Source organism: Hemicordylus capensis, chromosome 6 (assembly GCF_027244095.1).
Source record: "Hemicordylus capensis ecotype Gifberg chromosome 6, rHemCap1.1.pri, whole genome shotgun sequence".
Taxonomy (NCBI): Eukaryota; Metazoa; Chordata; class Lepidosauria; order Squamata; family Cordylidae; genus Hemicordylus; species Hemicordylus capensis.
Window position 1 is genome coordinate 153,252,868 of NC_069662.1, and position 23,454 is coordinate 153,276,321.

At 44.6% G+C, this 23,454-nt stretch overlaps 1 protein-coding gene across 8 annotated transcripts in view; it reads left to right on the forward strand.

The window, feature by feature from the left end:
- DIP2C (disco interacting protein 2 homolog C) overlaps positions 1–23,454 on the forward strand; it is a 415,907-nt gene that overhangs the window by 26,961 nt on the left and 365,492 nt on the right. The window lies entirely within an intron of this gene.

Sequence of the window (23,454 nt, forward strand, 5' to 3'; positions counted from 1 at the left end):
TTTGCTTCCCGTAGTATTTCCCCTTCCCTGTCTTAATATTCTTAAAAGGTAAAAGATTATTCTGTGAGCTGATTCTCAACTAGAGATTTAAGAGTCTTGGTATTTTGTTAAACAATAAGCAAATGAGCAAATGTATATGCAATCAATTAGAACTTAGTTATATTTCCGCTAGGGTTTGCTATAAAAACAAGTTCTCAGATACCTGATGAACAGTCAAATGCTTCAGGTTGGGTCAGTCTCCTGCCAATTTGTGGGATGATCAGTGCTCAGAGGAGTGATGAAATCCAAATTACCATTACCCTAGGTTTTATAAGCTACATGTGTTTACCTCACACTTCAGGGGCGTCTCCACCAGTTGCTATCCTTCCTTCCTCTTTTTGCAGAGTCGGAGTGTCCTTCAGTCTTCTAAAGTTTGAAAACCTATTGCCAGGACACCTTGCTGCTGCTTTCACCAGACCTGACCCTGTTGTGTTTCCTTGGTCAGTTTCCTTTTGCTGCCATCTGCAAATTTCACTCTACCTTCCATTTTTAAAAGCCTGTCTGAAGCTTGCTTAGCCAGAGTACTATAAAACTGACCATTAAGCTTTTAGCACATCTATATATGTGTATTGTATATACTGTACTAATATCCTACTGTCAGGTTTCTGCCATGCTATTCTGATGATTGTCTTTCCAAAGTGAATGGAATGAATAGTACACTCAGTGAACTGATAAAGAGACTCAGCAGGCAGGCTTTAAAGTTTATGATTTGCTTGAATATTTTGCAGAGATGCTATAAAGGTGCAGGAAACTAGCCAAGTCACTCTGCAGCAGTTTTTTTGGGGGTGGACCACTTACCTTATCTTGACTAATCAGAGCTAGTAGGATTCCATTTTATTTATTTCATATCTATGTAAACTGCTTTGGGAACAGCAGTTGGAAGGCAGTTGTGACAGTTGGAAGGCAGCTCTGGGAAGAGCAGACACAGCTGAGAAGCTGAGCAAGCCCTTCTAAACATCTATCCTTTTCCACTTCAAACAAACCAAGAGAGGAGTTTAGCAGGGGCTGTTTCTCTCTAAGGGGTAGGTCTTAGTCTCTCTATCTCTGTGTGTGTTACTTGTTAGGGTTACTTGTTAGGGTTAACATATAACAGGGCTAGGAGTTCTTAGGGTTACCTAAAGGCAGTGTTACTTAGTAGTGGGGGTGGAGTCAGCTAGGGCTGGGAGGGGCCCCACATTCCTTCCTTTGACTCCCATTCTGTGTGACAGTTGGAAGGCAACTCTACATATGAGGTGTAGGCCCGAGAGCATAGCGAACAGAGCATAGCGAACAGGGATAGCAAACAGGACATAGGAGTTTTGCAGGAGTTTAGCGGGAAGTGTGTGGGGGAGCCTGGAACAAGCCCCTGTGATCACAAGGATCACAAGGAGCTTGGTGGAGAAGAGAACGTAAGTACATATCCCTCCCTCGTATCCCTCATATTCTTGGGAAAGGCTGTTTGGACAGTTAAATAGCTGACTATTACAGCTGAGACCTATCCTAATAAACTATCTAATAAACGGACAATAAGCTCCCTAAATACTGTAAACAGCCAACTAAAACAGTATGAAGCTAGAAGGTCAGCAGGGGAAGGGGCACTTCCCAGTGTATTGCACAGAGTGCCACATGTATGACTATTTGCCCCATGGGCAGAAGTCATGGGTGTGTGCTCGGTGCAAGGAGCTCCTGGCTCTCAGGGAACAAATCTGTTCCCTTGAGACCAAGGTGGCGGATCTGGAGAAGCTCAGGGAGACAGAGAGGCATGTGGATGAGACCTTCAGGGATGTGATAGAGGCATCCCACTCCAGGGCTGGTAGCTCCTCTGCTGTCAGGGAGAATGAAGGTCTTGGGCGAGGAGGACATCAGTCTGAAGAAGAGGGAAATGCTCCTTTAGAAGGGACCCCTTCCATGGATGATGAGCCCATATCCTCTCGCACAGGGGATACTCCTCCGGGGGGTGGGGGCCTCCTTGTAGTTGGTGATTCGATCATTAGGGGGATAGAGAGATGGGTTTGTGACCCGCGTGTTGACCGCACGGTGACTTGCCTGCCTGGTGCGAAGGTTGCGGACATCATGCAGCGTCTAGACAGGCTCCTAGGCAGTGCTGGGGAGGAGACAGCTGTTGTGGTGCACGTCGGCACCAACGATGTGGGGAAATGCAGTCGGGAGGTCCTGGAAGGCAAATTTAGGCTGATAGGTAGCATTTTGAAATCCAGGACCCCCAAGGTAGCATTCTCAGAAATGCTACCTGTTCCACGCGCAAGTACAGTGAGACAGGCAGAGCTGAGGGGTTTCAATGCGTGGATGAGACGTTGGTGCCAGGAGGAGGGGTTTAGATTTGTTAGGCACTGGGACACATTTTGGGGCAAGCAAGGCCTGTACAAAAGGGACGGGCTGCACTTGAACCAAGATGGAACCAGACTGCTGGCGCTTAAAATCAAAAAGGTTGCAGAGCAGCTTTTAAAATGACACCTGGGGAACAGCCGATGGGAGCTGGGCAGTATCCCGTTTGGCAAAAGCCATCCTTTAAAGTGTGAGGCTGCAAAGAATTCAAATAAAACAGATGGGGACGGAGTAGAACCGCATAAAGAGCAGACGGGAGGCTGTGCCAGCAGGTCAAAGAGTCAAAGGAATAGCATACATCAGGGGAAAGATTCAGTGTATAGGTGCTTGTATGCCAATGCCAGAAGCCTCCGAGCCAAGATGGGTGAGCTGGAGTGCTTGGTTGCTAATGCAGAAATAGACATAGTGGGCATAACAGAAACATGGTGGAACAGTGAGAACCGGTGGGACACTGTTATCCCTGGGTATAAACTCTATAGAAAGGACAGGGAGGGGCGCCTTGGAGGAGAGGTAGCACTCTATGTTAAAGAAGGGATAGAATCTAACAAGCTAGAAAACCTACTGTAGGTGGACTGGAGTCCTCCACAGAAACCGTGTGGGTGACTATACAAGGCCGGAAAGGAATCGTGCTACTGGGGACATGCTATCGCCCTCCGGATCAAAATGCCGACAGTGACTGGGAGTTGCAGGAGGAAATCAGGGAGGCATCAAGGAGAGGCAGGGCTGTAATTATGGGTGATTTAAACTACCCACACATAGACTGGGTAAATTCACATTCAAGTCAGGACAAAGAGGTCAGATTTCTAGATACGCTAAATGACTGTGCCTTAGAACAGTTGGTCATGGAACCGACCAGAGAGAAGGCGACCTTGGACCTAATTCTGAGTGACACCCAGGACCTGGTGCATGATGTCAGTGTCATCGACCCTTTAGGGAACAGTGACCACAGTGCCATCAAATTCAGCATACATGCGGGGAGAGAATCACCAAGGATGTCAAACACAGACATTTTAAATTTCAAAAGAGGAAACTTCTCCAAAATGAGGAGTATGGTGAAAAGAAAGCTGAGGGGGAAAATCAGGAGAGTCACTTCGCTCCAGAGTGCATGGCGTTTACTCAAAACCACAATACTAGAAGCCCAGTTAGATTGTATACCCAAAAGGAGGAAAGGTACCACTAAGTCCAGGAGGATGCCAGCATGGCTAACGGGTACCGTCAAGGAAGCCATAAAAGGGAAGAAGACTTCCTTCCGAAATTGGAAGGCCTGTCCAAACGAAAAGAACAGAAAGGAACACAAACTCTGGCAGACGAAATGCAAGGTGACAATAAGGGAGGCAAAAAGAGAGTTTGAGGAACACTTAGCCAAAAGTATCAAGGGGAATAACAAAAACTTCTTTAAGTACATCAGAAGCAGGAAACCTGCCAGGGAGGCAGTTGGGCCATTAGACAATGAGGGAGTGAAAGGGATTATTAAGGAGGATATGGAGGTTGCAGAGAAACTGAATGAGTTCTTTGCGTCTGTCTTCACGGCAGAGGATACTGAGCATATACCTGTTCCTGAACCAGGCTTTTTAGGGATGGAGGCTAGAGAGCTGAGTCTGATAGAAGTGACAAGGGATGATGTTCTAAACTGTCTGGAAAAACTGAAAGCTAACAAATCACCAGGGCTGGATGGCATCCATCCAAGAGTCCTCAAAGAACTCAAATGTGAAATTGCCGACCTCCTTGCTAAAATATTTAACTTATCCCTGAAATCAGGCTCTGTACCAGAGGACTGGAGAGTAGCAAATGTAACACCGATTTTCAAAAAGGGATCCAGGGGCGATCCGGGAAATTACAGGCTGGTTAGCCTAATGTCCGTTCCAGGCAAATTGATGGAAAGCATCATCAAGGATAAAATTGTAAAGCACCTAGAAGAACAGGCCCTGCTGGGAGTGAGCCAGCATGGCTTCCGCAAAGGTAAATCTTGCCTCACCAACCTTTTGGCGTTCTTTGAGAGTGTCAACAAGTATGTGGATAAAGGTGATCCAGTTGACATAGTCTACCTGGACTTCCAAAAAGCTTTTGACAAAGTTCCTCATCAAAGACTCCTGAGGAAACTTAGCTGTCATGGAATAAAGGGACAAGTACATGTGTGGATTGCTAACTACTTGAAAGACAGAAAACAGAGGGTAGGTATAAATGGAGAGTTTTCTGTCTGTCTGTCTTTATTAATACAGCCAATGGCCAGAATTACAAAAATAAAATCATTTAGAATTAACAACTTCATTCCGAATAACACCGCAAATATAACAGAATTTAGCAACATTGAGTAAGTTCTCCTCTTTACAATCCTTTAAAATTAAATTTAAATAATCAGTTTCAGTTAATCCTGGGAGAGTTTTCACAATGGAGGGAAGTAAGAAGTGGGGTCCCCCAGGGATCTGTACTGGGACCGGTGATTTTTAATTTATTCATAAATGATCTAGAAACGGGGGTAAGCAGCAATGTGGCCAGATTTGCAGATGATACCAAACTCTTCCGGGTAGTGAAATCCCAAATGGATTGTGAGCAGCTCCAAAAGGATCTCTCCAAACTGGGGGAGTGGGCGACAAAATGGCAAATGCAGTTCAATGTTAGCAAGTGTAAAGTGATGCACATTGGAATGAAAAACCCCAACTTCAAGTATATGCTGATGGGATCTGAGCTGTTGGTGACGGACCAGGAAAGGGATCTTGGGGTTGTGGTTGACAGCTCGTTGAAAGTGTCTATTCAGTGTGCGGCAGCTGTGAAAAAGGCAAATTCCATGCTAGGGATCATTAGGAAGGGGATTGAAAATAAAACGGCTAACATTATAATGCCCTTATACAAAACTATGGTGCGACCACACTTGGAGTACTGCGTACAATTCTGGTCACCACATCTAAAAAAGGACATTGTTGAACTGGAAAAGGTGCAGAAGAGGGCAACCAAGATGATCGGGGCCTGGAGCACCTTCCTTATGAGGCAAGGCTACAGCATCTGTAGCTCTTTAGTTTGGAAAAAAGGTAACTATGGGGAGACATGATAGAGGTCTATAAAATCATGCATGGCGTGGAGAAAGTGGAGAGAGAGAGATTCTTTTCCCTCTCACACAACACTAGAACCAGGGCTCACTCCATGAAATTGATTGCCAGGAGGTCTAGGACCAACAAACGGAAGTACTTTTTCACACAATGCGTGATCCACTTGTGGAACTCTCTGCCACAGGATGTGGTGACAGCCAACAACCTGGATGGCTTTAAGAGGGGTTTGGATGACTTCATGGAGGAGAGGTCTATCAATGTCTACTAGTCAGAGGGCTGTGGGCCACCTCCAGCCTCAAGGGTGTGCCTCTGAGTACCAGTTGCAGGGGAGCAATGGCAGGAGAGAGGGCACACCCTCAACTCCTGCCTGTGGCTTCCAGCGGCATCTGGTGGGCCACTGTGCGAAACAGGATGTTGGACTAGATGGGCCTTGAGCCTGATCCAGCAGGGCTATTCTTATGTTCTTATGAACTTTTGTTGAAAAGCGGTATATAAATATTTGTCGTATTCATATTCTTAAAAACAAATGGCATGACCTGTGATTGGAAAAGCTTGCAGGTGAGAGGGAGGTGGGGACAGACAGAGGGAGGCTGGGAGAAGGGACAAATACATGCATACAGGGCAGGCCTGGAAATGTTTCTCTCTTTGTTTGATGGAGCTTCTAGCTCAGAATGGGTCTTTAGAAATATAGAGCAAGTATTTAGAATGGCAACAAATCTTTGCATCATCATTTAGCTTGTTAAGAAATGCAAAGGTGTAAGAAGTGCAAAGACAGAAGAGAGCCTTTGTTAAGGAATCTCAATGTCTTTTACAGTCTGAGGATAGATACTCAGAAGTAAGTCCCACTGATTTCAATGGAGCTTGCTCCCAGGAAAGTGTGCATAAAATTGCAGTCTTGGAAGAATATAATGAGTCAGAGTTTATGTCAAGAACAGCTGGAAGTAAGGAAGTGTTGTTATAATTGGAATACAACAGATTTTCTTCTTTTCTTTTACACAGAGACCTTTACTCAGAATTATAATAGAACATTTTGGGACATTCTGAGAGCCCTAAATGCCAAAAATCTGGTTTCATCATGGATCCTGAAAAATAAATAAAGGCCGTTGTATAGCTTTTCCAAACCTGGAAGGCAGAGAATTGCAGTGTTCTAATTTGGAAAAAATGCCTCTAGCCTTTGAGAATTCATGCCTCAAGAAGGCTGTTAGTCTTCAAGGTGCCACAAGAGTCTTGCTTTTTAAAAACTTGACTTTCATTCTTCACTTTTGCAATAACATTGATTGAACAAAGAATTACAATGCATACCTAACTGGCCAAAAGCCATACTTTCTGCACATCTTGGGTATTGCACCAGAAAAGGAGTATGTTGTATAATATTTGTGGTTTTAATAAAATTAAATACATGCTTGCAGAGAGAAAAATATCAGCCTTAAAAACTGGAATGGAAAAAGCAGTCAAAAACCATGAAATTGCTGACTGGAAGTAAAAACAAAGATTTATGTGTGTGTTCATTAATTTAAATAAAGCCTGAGTGGTTAATTTCATGCAGTTTGATGAAACTGCTGTCTGTTTTGAAAATGCATATAGTATTGCTGCAGCATTGTGGGGAAACCAGATTTCACAGCTGTAGATCTCGGGGTGGGGAAGTGGTGGTGATATGCTTGGAAGGCTGAGGTGCATGTGTGTTTAGAGGGTGTGGGAAGCTGTGTTTGGAGTGAGGGTGGATCAGGGGACAGATCGATGTTTTGCTAACAAGCCAAGCTGATATTTTGTGAACCCTTCCATATTGTACCGGAAATGAACTCTGTGCTTGAGAGTCAGAATGCCACACCAAGAAAACCTGAGTTCTGTATCCACTATTGAAAGTGCAGTTTAAAGCAGATTTCCCCAGTTTCTGTTATAATGCATGATTCCTTAATGTTTACTGTTGTTGCAAAGTTTATCCTGCTTCTGGCCAAGCGTTATGCAGGCGTGAAGGCTGAAGCCACCCCTCCAGCTTCTGAGATCTCGCTAGGTTTTGCCTACACACTTTCAAGCATATCTTCATAACCATAAGGGCTAGAAGCTTGCATCTTTAAAAGGGCAAGCTGAGAGCCTCAGAAGCTGAACCCATTTCCAGAATTGCAGTATGCACCCAGCCTTGTGCCTATATTATGGCTTTTCTTGCACCCCATTTGCTTCTGTGCCAGTTGTGGTTTGGAGGATCATCGCACCCAGGTCATTCCATGTTAAGTGCATAGGAAGCCACCTTATACTGAGCCAGACCATTAGTCCAGCTAGCTTAGTATTGTTTTCTCTGATTGGCATTGACTCTCCAGGGCATCACACAGGGGTCTTTCTCAACTCTACCTGGAGAGGCCAGGGATTGAACTTGGGACCTAGTACATGCAAAGCAGATGCTCTGCCACTGAGCTATGGCCCCAACCCCCAGTTCTTTGCTTGCATTTGCAAGCACAATTCAGAGTACTCATTTTAGCCTTCATTGCCCTATACGGCATGGAACCCAGGTATCTAAAGGACCACCTACTCTGATGTGAACGTGCCCAAATGCTGAAGTCATATTCTGGGGCCCTTCTCCGGGTGCCCCGTCCTCAGAGCCACTCAGACAAGAGAGAGGGGGTCAGGTGTAGGGTTGCCATTTTCTGGCTCTCCAAATCTGGGTGCCTAATTTGCATATTATGTAAATTAGCTTGAAAATAATTTTTGAGCAGAATAGTGACTGCACGTTTTGCTCCATAACTCCGCTTCTACAAGGGCTAGAGCTTAGCTTAAAAAAAAAAAAAAAAAATCCAAAATCTGGGTGAATCTGGGTGGGCTAAGCAATCTGGGTGAGATGCTTAACATTTGGGTGAAACCCAGCATTCCGGGGGGGGGGGCATGGCAACTCTAGTCAGGTGAGCCTCTCTGAGAAGAGAGTCCCACATCACCACCAGAAGCTGGCTTGCTCCAGGCATTACCTGCATTCAGGTAACGACTGGAGAAAGAGTGTTTCTGGTGGTGATGTGGAAACCTCTTTTCAGAGAGGCTTGCCTGACCCATTCTCTTTTCAACACTGGATGAAAACCTTTTTATTTTTTAGGAATTTCAATCTGTTTTTGCACATTTATTAATTGGATGCTGATCCCTTTTTATTCTGCCCTGATGTTTCTTCTTCTTCTGTTTCTTCTTATTAAAAAATAATAACAATTCTCTGTTTTTATATTGTATCCAGCCTTCCAGGCAAACATTTTTAATCCATAGTGTTGTGTTTTCACCTTTAATTTAATGCAGTGTCACGTCTTTTGTGTGATCCTTTTTCTGGCATTTGTACTGGCAACGATGTGTGGTGGGGGGAAGGGGAGGAAGATTTTGTACGTGTGTTGCGATTATGGATGGAATTTAAAACAGGATTCAATACAATACAATTAATAATAATAATAATAATTTGATTTGTATACCGCCCTTCCAAAATGGTTCAGGGCAGTTTACAATTAAAACAAACCACTAAAACAGTAAAGAGCTAAAACAAATTAAAAAATGATATAACAACAATTTAAAAACATTTTAAAACCACAATTAAACAATTACAGTGATTAAAAACCCTGAAATCGGGTTTTTAATTTTAAAATAAACCAGAGACCAACCTGGCTGCCGCGTTCTGAACCAACTGAAGTTTCCGGACTACGTACAAAGGCAGCCCCATGTAGAGCGTGTTACAGAAGTCAAGTCTGGAGGTTACCAACAGATGTACCACAGTGTTGAGGTCATTGATCTCGAGAAACGGGCGCAGCTGGCGTATCAGCGGTAGCTGATAGAAAGCACCCCAGGCCACTGCCTCAACCTGAGAAACCAGGGAGAGGTGGGAATCCAGAAATACTCCCAGACTGCGAACTTGGTCCTTTTGGGGAAGTGTGACCCCATCTAGAACAGGCAGATTTAGAAGGATGTGGCAGAAAAATTTGAAATTGGTAGAATATTGTAAGTAATTATTTCCCTTGATCTCTCTACCAATTTAAAAGGTATTAAAACAAGGCATGTGAAGTCTTACATGCAATTATCTAATAACTTATTGTTAAATACAGACTGGCTGCCCACATGACTGTTTGTTCGGTCATTATTTATTCGCTCTGTAGACTGTAACAACTGCATTGAGCCTCATCCAGTGTTCAGAGTACCCAAAATGTGTTGTCACTCCATCCATCCCCCCACTCAAGCTAGCAGTTTTTTAGATGGTGGTATTGTGTTTTATAACAAGAATAAAGGACGAACCTTCGGGCTAAGATTAAAAATCCATCTTTGATGCGCCTCATTGTGTCTAGATGTTATAGAGTTATATACACACAATTATTTTAAGTATCTCGAGAGAATGAGTATGCATTCTGGTTCATAGATTCTATTTATAACCCCCTTTCAGTGTTTTGGATAGGAATTTTCTCCATTGGATGTTATCTTATTGGTTCTAATAGGTGAGGCTGGGATCTGACCCTCCCTTGGACCTTTTGGACATTCTTCTCACTGAACTCTTTTAACCGGACTCTACCCAAACCCATAGGAACTTGCGTACAGTGCTATACTCTCTCTACCATTGCAACCACACATTTGTTAGTACGCAGCCGTGTTTTATTGGGAAATTCTATTCACTGTTGCTTTTGTAAACCATATGCTAAACATTCTCTAATAAAAGTCATTATGTTCTGCTTCATAACATTAATAAATTACTGCATCCATCTAAGTGGCCATCATGAATTTTCAGTATACTGATATGAATTAAATGAATAGATGGGTCCTTCCTGCTGAATAATGAATCTCCCAATGCAGCCTATTCATAAGAGGAGACTGCTTCTCCCTCTTGTGGTATTTCTTGATCACTCGGCACTTCTTGGTAGTCTCCTTGGTTGCATCAGTGGAACACTTCTTAGAAGCTAATCTTATGCTCAGTAAATCTACGTCAGTTGGAAAACTCTGAACTCCTGTTCAACCATGTATAGCTCAGCACTCATGCTCATACCTAGAAGCTGTTCCGTTTCTGTCTAGACTAATAAGAGAAAATCTATACCAAGGGAAAAGGTCTATATTTATGTAAGTGTCCATATCTGGGTCCAGTAAGGTAGTGGCTCAGTTAAGGAGCTGTTGGCCTGGCAGCTGCTAGCTAGTAGTGTGCAAGGTTCGGTTCAGGGCAATGGAAAAGCCCTCCGGACCGGTCCGGCAGTCCGGAGGTTCAGAAGGGCGGGGGACTGTCTCTTTAAGCGGGGGTGGTGGTAGTACTTACCCCCCGCCCCCGCCGCTCTTTCCCCTCCGGTGCTGGTGCTTTTAAAAATCTTCTTGGGGCGGCAGAGTTCCTCCCTGCCGCCCCTGCCCCCGTCGTTGTCCTTCTAAGCTTGAAACGAAGAAGAGCTAGCAGCGCGCATGTGCCCTTTGCGGCGTGCGCACTTGTTTCTGCCGCTGGCGCGCACGCGCCACATACGTCATGCGGCACATGCGCGCCAGCGGCGAAGACGAGCACGCGTGCTGCTAGCTCTTCTTCGTTTCAAGCTTAGGAGGACAACGGCGGGGGCAGGGGCGGCAGGGAGGAACTCTGCCGCCCCAAGAAGATTTTTAAAAGCACCAGCACCGGAGGGGGAAGAGCGGTGGTGGTGGGGTAAGTACTACCACCCCCCCGCTTAAAGAGACAGTCCCCTCAGTGCTGGACCACGCTTCTATGGTTCCGTGCACATTCCTACTGCTAGCTCCAAATGGAAGGGTTTTAGCCCTGCTCAGATCTAAAGCTGGTGCCTGAGCTCACCACCTTCTTCACCTGAGTAGACCCATTGGGAGTGAGGCCCCAAGCAGCCAGATGAGCACTTTGCCTCTGGAACTTGGCCCTGGCATGGTTCTCTGTTCCAGGGGTCCTAGGGGTGATGGAGAGGGCCCTAGGGCTCCTCTGAGGTGAGAAGATCTGGCTGCTCAGAATCTCATGGATCTAGGGGGCTTTTGTCAGGGCTGGAGGTCTCAGTTGGGGCATTCTCTCCCTCTTCCTTCTCCTCGGAGTCTGGGTGGGTCCTGACACCAAGTATCTCTGCACTAACTAGGGTCTTGTATTGGTTTGACACCACCAATATCTAAACCAGGGGTGGGCAAACTTGGCCCTACAGCTGTTGTTGAACTCCATCTTCCCCAGTTATAAAAAAAATTGTGGCTGGGGATACTAGGAGTTATAGTCCAAAAACAGCTGTTCACTCACCTTGATCTAAACCAGTGTTGTCTCAATATTCTCATACTCAACTTAAACAAGAAATGAAGTCAGTTTCACTTGGGGAGTAGTGGAAGTACTCGAACAGGGAGCTCAGATGATCAGGAGCTGAGAACATCGTCCCTGTGTAGAAAGGCTAAAAGCACCTGCCGCTTTTTAGTGGGGTGGGTGGGGTGGTGGTGGAGGATATGAAGAGGTTTATAATGTTCTGTCCAATATAGACAGAGAGATTTTTCCCCCTCCTTCTCATCATAGTAGAACTCAATGTCATCCAGTGAAACTGATTGGCAGAGGATTTGGGAAGACAAAAGAAATATACTACTTCACACAACAATAATTCACTGTCAAGGAGCCTTCTTGTCCCAAGCCCACTTCAACCTTGCTGTGCCCCTGGTCAGGGCTAGTTTTAGACTATCTTTACCACCCCAAGCAACTGCACAACAAACGTGTCCTTGCAGACAGGTACACTTTGCAGCGTTGACGTAGGAGCTAGGTTGCCATACTGCGTGCCGCGTGGTCATGTGCAATTAAGAACTGCATCCCAACATTCTATGCAGCATTGCAAGGGATCCTGCAGTATATCTCTTGCTCTGCTTCATTGGAGTCCCTAAAGATATTGCAATTACTTGTGCAGTTGGGCCAGCCCTGGAAGATGTGATGTAATACTGGACTGTACAGGATGCCTTTTTATCACCACAGCCAACCCGTAGACGTGTGGGATTAGTCAGACCGGTTTCAGCTAAGAAGACATTGGCCGCAAGCTGATAAGAGCTTCGCCACTTCTCATTTTAGGCATTAAGCAATCTCTGCTACTGTAACTTGCTTGTCATGACCTTGTGGCATGTGTGTGCATGCACATATATAGATAGTTCTTTGCTCCATCAAAGAGGTCTTTTCGTTGCACCTCCAGAAAGAGGCAGAACTTGGATTTCCCCCCACTGCATGCCTTCTTTCCTGTAGGTTCTGTTTTAATAATAATACAGTTTCCAGCAATTATTTCGGTACTGAACAGTCTTCTCCTCTTACTCTGGATTTTGCTTTAGCGTTCTTGCCAGCTGCAGAAGCTTTTACCTGGCAATAAACCATCTCTCTGCTGCTTTTCCTTGGTGTTTGGCGTGGGGTCTTTCTTCCCCTAAAATCCTCTCTTTGGAACCTTCCCAGCTTCCTTTATCTCCACCTGGCTGAGGCCCAGCTCAAGCTGATTGTCAATTAGGCCTCTTGGCTGTGCTGGCCTCAGCTTGCATTCAGACACTCCCTGCCTGGGAATTAACGGATTCCTCTCCGGTCCAGATTACGGAATCCTCTCCTGCTTGCTTGTTTGGGTTTTTGTTTTGTTTTTTAAATCATGCCTCTGCTCCTGTGCCTTCCACAGCAGTTTGGTCTACAGCAGTTAGCAGGTAATAAGCCAGAAGTAACAGTAAAGCAGGGCTGCACAACTTCAGCCCTCCTGCAGATGTTGGACTACAAGGCGCTGCACACGATTACTGTGAAGTGCCTCGGTGAGGTCTGCAGGGACAGCGGGCTTAGCCTGTTCTCTCTGCAGACGATCATGCCTGAAGCCCTGGGCAGCCGAATCGGCCGCCCACACAACAACCGGCTCCATCACAGATCCGATAGAGACTGTGGGGATCAGGGGCCACCTGGCCCCCGGTAGTCCCAGGATGTCCCCCAGAAGCTCAAGAGTGTGTGGGGCATTTTGGGGGGACCCCCCGAACTCGGTCGGGGGGGGTAATCTTGCAGCCACCTGGTCGGGGGGGTTTACTTGTGTGTCGCTGTGCACCATGGCGGCACATGAGCAATAAAATGAGGTTAATGGAGCGCTTGCTCCGTTAACTTTATTTAAGGGGATGGTGAATTAGGTGGGCTTAGCCGCCTGGGAACCACCACGCTCACCTGTGAGCCCAGTGGTTCCCACGATCAGTAGAAAGTGGCCTAGGCTCCCTTAGCCCACTTTCTACTGATCGTGGGAATAGGTTCTACAATGCCCATAATCCCTGAATTCTGGCTACTCTGGCTGGGATGATGGGAGTTGTAGTCCAAAAACAGCTGGAAGGCCGAAGTTGTGCAGCCCTGCAGTAGTGTAATACCTTCAGGCCTTGACACATTTTCTTTGGTTTTTTGAGCCAGTCCAAAAATGTAGGAGCCAGACAGTGGGCACTGGGTAAAATTACCAGACATAGTGATGGACACAGTGGAGGGGGAAGGTAAGTGGTCTTTTCTTGATCCCTTTTACAATCAACATACAGGTGGCCCTCTTTTATAAGCTGTCCTGGCACCTGGGGTTGCACATATCTGTGGTCAGGCAATATAGAGCTGACCTTGTTCTCTGTGGTTAAAAAAAGAAGGCAAAATTAGCCTATTCATGGTTCCTGGGTGGCCAGAAATGGCTTCTGAAGTCATTTCTGGCCACCATTTTGCAGCATGGAGCCATTTTTTGGTTCATTAAAAAATTCCCCAATATTGTTTTCAAAAATTCTAAAAGATTTGGAGGATTTGGGGGGCCTAGAGGTACTCTGCTTTATTTCCTTTGTTTTTGCTTTTTGGGACCTTTTTTTAGGTTAAAAGACCCCCACCCCTTTCCCATAGTCTCAAGATCTCGTTATCTGCAGTTTCATTGACAAAGCACCCTGGACTAACTTTTGGGCTTGTGTGGGGAATCAGCAAATCTAGAGTGAGCAGTTCATTACAGAATACATTTATGCAAAGCTTCTGTCTTGGAAATTAATGTCAGAGAGTTGAAGTCAAAGCATACTCAGGTTTATGTAGGGTAATAGGGGTACAGAAAGGAAACATTGGTTAATGAGCAACACAATATTAACTAATAAGACTAATAATACCAATAGTACTAAATTGAAGCTCAAGAAGAGGTGTTTTAGCTTGTGATCCAAATTACAATCAACTCAAGGCTGCCCAGAGAAATGGGCCTTTAGAAACAGCTTTAGACTTTAAATAAAGCAAAGAAAGAGGGGAGAAAAACCTCTGAAGCAGAGGTTGGTTAGTATATCTGTATCCTTCCGATGGTGTGTCAGACACTTGTTGCTCAGCGAGCGCTGAGGGACCTCTCCTCAGGGACAAGCAGGAAAATGGGATGCAAGAGTAGAGAACCGCATCCCACTCGTGAGTCCAGAAGCCAGTAAGAGTCTAAAGGTGGTCTGATTCCAGGAGACTAGTTCTCTGAAGCAGCCAAATGTGCTGCATAGGTTGGGCCTGGAGATGGGGCCAAACTGGAGGTTGCAAGTGAGACAGGCATGAAGGCCAAGGCATAGCCAGATGGACTAGCTGTTGCCCAGATGCACCTACACTCAGCAGGTGAACCTAGAGAAGAGACACACTGCCTGATGGGGTTTGTGGTACTGAGGTCTGCCTTGGGGCCAAAGGCTGACCACACCTTTATGCTGAAAAGGGTGGCATTCATGGTGGACAAAAAAAATACAATTTGTTGTGTTCAGTCCTAGGTGGGTGTGCTCTAGAACACAATGAAAAGAAAAGGTTTAGACAACTGGTATGTAAAACACTGAATAGGCGGACTCAGAGCTAATCTTGTGTCAGGAACTCCTCCTGTGTAGAAGATAAATTATTTCTCTAACATAATGAGCACTTTCCTTGTACCTCATACCAATCATTAACACACATGTTAGAGGGATGAGCCTGTTGCAATCTTATCTGCTCTTCCTGTGAAGGTGATTAGCTCAGAAGGTGAATCTTTTGTGCCAAGGCCTGAGACAGGTTTCAGCTACTCCTTTCAGAGAAATAGCTTCTCCTTAACTTGGGTCTGCTCAGTAACCTCCCTTGTACATGAAGAGGGGGGCGGGTGGGGGATAGTCCCCTTCTAGTTGCATGTTAGGCTTGATCTGGAGTTACCTTCCCATGCTGCCTGCTAGGTGACTTATTCTTGGGAGTTAGTCCATGAAGGCAGATGGTGAGTCTGCTGCCCTGCCAGTTAAAATGGAAACTACAAGCCTGTAGTTCTAAGTCATATGCAGCGCTGCTACTGGGGGTCCTCAAACAGGCTATTCTCTGAAGATTGGTTGTATGCTGGAATGGAACCCCTGTAGCTTAGGTACCATCAGGTCCACTTTCTAGGTGCCGTGCCTCCCTGGTGCCTGGGATTCATCAAACCCTAAGGCTAATTAATAGAGAACCAACTATAAGGACCAGCTAATAGGGTACGAAGTAGTAAGCAAGGTTTAGAGTTCCTCAGAACTCTCCTTAAACTGAACCAGCTCTCCTTAAGCTTAAGCCAGCGTAGTGTGGTGGTTAGAGTGCTGGACTAGGATCGGGGAGACCCGAGTTCAAATCCCCATTCAGCCATGATACTAGCTGGGTGACTCTGGGCCAGTCGCTTCTCTCTCAGCCTAACCTAGTTCACAGGGTTGTTGTGAGGAGAAACACAAGTAAGTAGTACACCGCTCTGGGCTCCTTGGGGGAAGAGCAGGATATAAATGTAAAAATAACAACAACAACAACAACAGGCACTAAGAACAAATGCAATAAGAGCAAAAGTCAAAAAATCCACCACAAACAGCAAGTGCCGCCTTTGTAAAGAAGCAGATGAAACCCTGGACCACCTAATCAGCTGTTGTAAAAAGATTGCACAGACTGACTACAAACAAAGGCATGACAAGGTAGCAGGGATGATACACTGGAACATCTGCAAAAAATACAAGCTACCTGTATCCAAAGATTGGTGGGACCATAAAATTGAAAAAGTGGTAGAAAATGAAGATGCAAAAATATTATGGGACTTCCGACTACAAACAGACAAACATCTGCCACACAATACACCAGATATAACTGTAGTTGAGAAGAAAGAAAAACAAGTTAAAATAATTGACATAGCAATAACAGGGAATAGCAGAATAGAAGAAAAAGAAATAGAAAAAAATAACCAAATAAGGGTTTGTTTGTTGTTATTCTGTCTCTCACAGCTACAATAAACCTACCATCCCAATTATAGCCTGGTCATTTCTGTGTCAGAGGGCAAACGGACAAAATCAGCAGGGGATCAAATACTTATTTCCCTCACTGTATATCGCTGCTGCCTAATATTGGTGTTTCCCATGGTGTTTCCCATGTTTCCCATACCAGCGGGGATTTGAACCGACAACCTCTGGCTTGCTAATCAAGTCATTTTCCCACTGTGCCATTAGGTGGCTTTGTGAGGAATTAGGTTAGACCAAAAGCTTCTGGGAGGAAATAACAGACACACACTTACTCACTCTTACTCTGAAAATGTAAGCAATAATTCAGATCAGCTGATTAAATGTATCTGTATGTTATTAAAAGCTTTACCTTCTTTCTGCAACTCAAGCTGCTCTTAAAGGCACAGGGGCAGACCATGCTATTTTTGTGGTCTGTTGGCAAAAGCCAATGTTTTGTACATTTATTCTCTCTCGGGTTGCCAACAATATGTCTTGGCAGGGCTCCTGTGCCTGAATGCTATCTGACTCTCAGGAATGTAGGCTAGCTGATGAAATACGTCTCACCACTTGGCCTCCAGGCTAGGAAAAGCTTCATTTGGTAAATTAACTGTGACCTACTTCATAGGATAGGGCTCCCAAGATCAGATGGTAAGAGGGATCCTGTAATTTTATGAATCCCATAGAAGGACAATTTATCCAGCTGCAATGATGGAAGAAACCACACTTTCAGTTATTTCCTTTGCATTCTGCATGTATTCTGTTGTAGCATATGCACTTGTGTTGAATAGGTTTTGGCCTTGCAGGGTTTTTTTTGTTTATTACCAGAGGATAAACAGAGTTCTGCCAAAAATAATTGCATTATTCAAACCCCACTAGCATAAAGCTTTGTCTAACATGCCAGTTGCTGCTCTGTATGTGTGCATGATTTTTCTTTGCAGTGGGCTGGGGGGACCCACCACTGGCCTCAGGGGCGTTGTTGGTCCCCCGGCTGTCAGTGCAAAAATAGTATTAATGCGATGACAAAACTCTTGATCCATTGCATAAATTACCATTTAGCTTAAGCAAGAATGTGATTGGCCCCCAAAGAGCTGCTTTCTCAACAGCCCATTATGTTTAAAATAAAGTATGAAATCTGTTGTGTTTCAGTGATTCTGACACATCTCCAGTGGGAAACATTGGTAGCGTCCAGCTTCTCTCTCTGTGCCTCCTTTCTGGTTCCAGGTTGTGCAGACGCACTGGGCTGGAAGTACTGGAAGGAATTGCTTCCCTTCTTAGCTATTAGGATAGATTGTAAGTTGCAAGCTGTTTTTGTAGAGGATGGGAGAATGCAGTCATCTAAACTTGTGGAGAGGTTTCTCTGTGCAGATCACAAAGAACTATATTGGTGTGCCCAGGAGTGCCAGCATAGGGGTTTTGGTGGTGATGTGGTATGTCGTCTGTACTGTAGCCAGATCCTCACTGGAGTTGGTGAGCATAGGAATGTAGGAAGCTGCCTTATACTGAGTCAGACTGTGGTCCATCTAATTCGGTATTGTCTTCTCTGACCATCAGCTGTGGTGGCGCAGTGGGGAAGCAGCTTGCCTAGGGAGCAAGAGGCTGTTAGTTCGAATCCCCGCCGGTGTGCTTCCCAGACTGTGCCTAGTAAATATATATTTGTAGTCACCTATATCGGGCAACATAGACTTTCTCCAGCATAGGAGAAGACTTTTGAGGATACCATGGCCAGCCAGGAAAACAAACAAATGGGTCATAGAACAAATCAGTCCAGAATTTTCACTCGAGGCACAAATGACCAGGCTCAACCTTCACTCTTCGAACACATTATGCGAAGACCCAGCTCCCTTGAGAAGTCTATAATGCTGGGGAAAGTTGAAGGAAAGAGAAGAGGACGACCAGCAGCAAGGTGGATGGAGTCGATTATGACAGCAATGAATGCACTGCTGAGAGACCAAGGCCAAGTTGAAGACAGATCATCGTGGAGAGAATCTATATATGTGGTCGCTAAGCGTCAACACCGACTTGACAGCAGTATTGGGCAGCAGAGATATAGGAAGGTGCTTAAGGCGGATGCTCACTTCAGTGGCAAGGCAAAGGGATCATCTCACACTGTGCTGGAGAAAGGCAATGGTAAACCACTCCTGTATTCTACCAAAAAACCCACATGGCTCTGTGGTCACTAGGAGTTGACACCGACTCGATGGCACAATCTACACTGACTGGCAGTGGCCCTCCAAGGTTACAAGAAGTAATCTCTCCCAGCCCTACCTGGAGATGTCAGGAATTGAATTAGGGATATTCTACATGCAAGCAGATGCTCTTCCACTGAGCTGTGCTCCCACCTTCTAAAAGGAATATTACAGCGTTCACATGTAGTCTCCCATCCAAATGCAAATGAAGGTGGACCCTGTTTAGCAAAGGGGACAATTCATGCTTGCTGCCACAGGACCAGCTCTTCTCCCCTGGAGGATCTGGCTTTATTACAGCTGACACACCATACTAGGGATATGCACGAACTGTTCTACAACAAACTGGTCTGCCATGAACTGGGCCAGTTCAGTGGTTCAACTGTGAACCAGACTGGCCTCCAGGAGAAATGGGCTGGTCCACGATTGAACCAAGCTGAGCCCAGTCCATAGAGTACCAGTTCACCACAGTTCAACAGTTCAAGAGGCTATGTTTATAATCCAGTGAGGGATCCTGGCTTGAAAATGAAAATCCAGATGTGTGGAGGCAACACAAATTTGTGTACTCTGGAAATGGCCTCCACACATCCACGGATGCCAGGCTAATTCTGGAACTGTGTCACCGCCGTTCAGGCAGGCTGGTGGGGAGCGCCAGTACTTCGAGGACTGGTAAGCATGTTACATCTGCCTTTAAAGGTGCCCTCTTGCTGCCCCTCAGCCGCCCTTTAGAAGCATTTTCAGGCCAGGATTCCCATTTTCTTGTAAAGAGGAATCTTCTCTGGATTCCCCTTGTCAAGCATAGCCCCTTGAACCATCAAACTGGTCCAAGCCAGTTTGATCGAATGGACCAGACTGGCCAGTTGGTTTGACTGAACCAGTTCACAAACCGCAAAAATTGGTCCATGCACACTCCTACACCACAAAAACTCCTGTGCTTGCCCTCCTGGCTCAACTGAGGAGTCTCATTGCACCCAGGAAGACTCATTTAATTCTGTTGAATATTCTTCAGTGTGAACATTCTCAGGATTGCATCACAACAGCTTTGTGAGGTAGGTTAGGCTGAGAGATAGCAACTTACCCAAGACTACTCTGCAGACTTCATAGCCCAAATGGGGATTGGACCCTAAGTTCTTCATGTCCAAACCCAGCACTCTAACCAGTGTGTCTCCCTACTTGGGCTATGAAGTCTGCTGAGTAGTCTTGGGTAAGTCGATATCTCTCAGCCTAACTACCTCACAAAGTTGTTGTAATGCAATCTTGAGAATGTTCACACTGAAGAATATTCAACAGAGTCCTCCTGGATGCAATGAGATGTATTTTTAAAACCTTGTGTATGTGTATTTTTCAAAAACTGTATTTTTCAAGCACCGGCAGCAGAAACGTTATGCAGAATAAGGCTTATCCGAAATCTTAACTCAATATCCTGCACTGTAATTCAAGTTTGAGAACCCCAAGCTTAATTTTTTAATTTAAAGTCTTGTGGGCTAAAACCTCCCCTATACAAATGTGATTTTCCTAGGTTATAATCCTAAAAAAAGAAGCCCTAGAGAAGGGAGTTTCATACTTTCTGGATGGTGACAGGTGTTTGCATTGTTCAAGTATAAAGCCTGGATTATGAACGGTAGCTTCCAATCACATTTTGCATATTCATGAAGGCACCTGTTACTTATAGTAAGTGGCGAGAAATACTCCCCTTATTCCTGCCCTGTGCCACAGTTTATAAAGGTGAAAGGGGAGGGAAGCAAGATTATTTGTCAGTTTAAGAATTGTAAATCCAGAGCAGTGCCTCAACTGCAGAACGGCCTAATACTGAAGAAAGGTATCGTTAGTTTTTTCCAGCGCTATATTTGCCTGATTGCCTGAAATTGAAGTACAGTGCAGGATATTGAGTTAAGATTCGGAAAACCCTTATTCTGCATAATGTTTCTGCTTCTGGTGTTTGAAAAATACGTTGTGATGGATCCTCATAAGAACATAGTTGTACTCAGGGGTTGCATTTGGGGGCAAATTTCCAACCTAGCATGAGCAAGTGGTCTTGTCTACCCCTCCTTTTTACTGCAGGGAGACACTACTACTACTACTACTACTACTACTACTACAATGAATATTTATATACCACTCTTCAACCAAAGTTCTGAAAGCGGTTCACACAGGAAAAAAATTAATACATAAATAAGATGGTCCTCTGCCCACAAAGGGCTCACAATCTAAAAAGAAACATAAGTTAGACACCAGCAACAGCCACTGGAGGGATGCTGTGCTGGGGTTGGATAGGACCAGTTGTTCTCCCCCTGCTAAGTATAAGACTATCACTACTTTAAAAGGTGTCTCTTTTGCTCAGTTAGTAGGGGTAGCACATCATTTGGCCTGTACCACATTTATTTGTGTGCAGTATCTCCCTAATCACTCAATATGACTACTGAAAGAGAGGAGGGCTATATTGGGTGATGAAAGAGGTACCACATTCAAAGAAACCGTTTCCACTTGGTTTGGTAATACCAGAACCTTGGGCTGACCACTGAAATTGATGAATAGATTTGGACAGCAAAAGTACTTCTTAATGCAATGCACACTTTATAGCAGGGTTTGCCATACTTGGGTTCCAAGACGTTATCATATTATAGCTTCCATCCTCCACAGCAGGCTTCCCCAAACTGCGGCCCTCCAGACGTTGCTGAACTACAACCCCCAGCATACCCAGCCACAATGAATTGTGGCTCAGGATGCTGGGAGTTGTAGTTCAGCAACATCTGGAGGGCCACAGTTTGGGGATGCCTGCTCCACAGCCACAGTGGCAATAAGTGATTGGAGATGATGGAAGTTGTAGTCCAACAAATCTGGGAGAATCTCTGATTTTTGGGATTTGCTGCCACAACATGTGGTACTGGTAGCTCTTGGCTTGGACACCTTTACAAGGGGATTATACAAATTCATGAAAGATAGAACCAGTGTTCCCTCTAACAGGGATTCCCAGATGTTGTTGACTACAACTCCTAGGATTCCCAGCTGCAATGGCTTTGCTTGGGGATTATGGGAGTTGTAGTCAACAACATTTGGGAATCCCTGTTAGAGGGAACACTGGATAGGATCATCCATGGTTATTAGCTATATATTTATTTCATTATTTCTTAATTATATTTCTATACTGCTCCATCTAGTAGCCCTGGGTGATTTATAAGCAATAGCACAACAAAATAATAATTATCCCTAAAACAATAGTTAAAATGGTTAAAAGGTTAAAATAATGTTAAAAAAAATTAAGCTCGGGATTCTCAAACTTGGGTCCCCATAACCCCCAATATTGTGGCTGGGGATTGTGGAAATTGAAGTCCCAACAACATCAGAGGGTTCCCAAGTTTGAGAACCCCTGACTGAGCCCATAAAGGCTATATGGAACTTTCATCTTCAGTGGCAGTATGTAACTGAATCTCATTGGCTAGGAAGCAACGGCAGGAAGGGCTGTTGCCTTCATGTACTGCTTGTCGGCTTCCTGGCGGCATCTGATTGGCCAGTGTGGGAAACAGATGCTGCACTAGGTGACTCTTTGGTCTGATCCAGCCGGCTTTTCTTACGTTTTTATTAGTCCATGGGCCAGAAGGGTCAATCAGTACATTTTGAGTGAATACATAGGGTCGTGTTTTTTTGATTGCTTATGACCCTTGTAGAATTATTAGCCATGATGGCCTTTGATAATGAGTAGCTTTCAAAAAACAGCTTATTGTGTTAAAAAATAGCTTTAAAATTCATAATAAGCAACAGAGCAGCTTTCTATGTCCCTGTGTAATTGACAGTCTCCATAGTGATAGTGTGAAGAAAAGAAGGGAAGGGAAAGAAAGCAGTAGAGAAAGAGTGTTGGCTTGTTGCAGATGTTGGACGGGACGTGCGTTGGAATAGTGGGCAGAACCTGTTGTCATGAGGCCATCTTCTGCATCTTGAATATGCGGACAACCACTGAATATCTGAAGAGGCTTATGATTCTTTAGTCCTCAGGTGCATGCTTTATCCTCCCTCTTTGCACTCTTAACTTGCCAGTCTTGGATCTTGTTTTGTCAATATGAGCTTGCATAGTGCTTAGTGATTGGCATTGGACTTGCCCTATGCATATGCTCTCCAGATGTTTCAGAGAGAGCATGGAAGTGCCTGTTCTTATCAAAGGAAGTGCGTATAAATACCTGGTCCTGATTCATCATTGGCAGCACCAGAATGGGGGTAAAGGGGGCAAGCACTCCCCAGGCAAAAAGCAAAAGGGGATGGAAATGTAGAATGCACAGTTAGTGAGTGATTAAGTAGCATAATTTAGTTGCTTGTGATGAAACAGTTTTCATATCTTTTGTATTGTATTACTGTAATCGTTTGCATTACTGTAATCGTTCATGAGATTTGAATACATAATTGTTCACTCTAGATATCTGTGGTACTTGAGTATGCTTAACTCTGTGTGTGATTGGGTCAAATTAATCTGAGTGTCATTTTCCTTGATTAATTCTTCTGAGCCTTTGATATTATAATTATATGCCAACAATGAGGGTGAAACACTGCTCTTCTTTGTTATGAGGCCTGAAATTCTCACTGTCGCCTCTATTTTTTATGAATGTAGATTGATTGTTGTGTTTATTGGTTCTGTATATATACTCCTTTGAGAGTGTCTATTTTGGAGGTGGGATACAAGTCCTCTAATAATTAGAATAATACTAATAATTACTAGAATACTCATAATAATAAGAATACTCATAATTAGA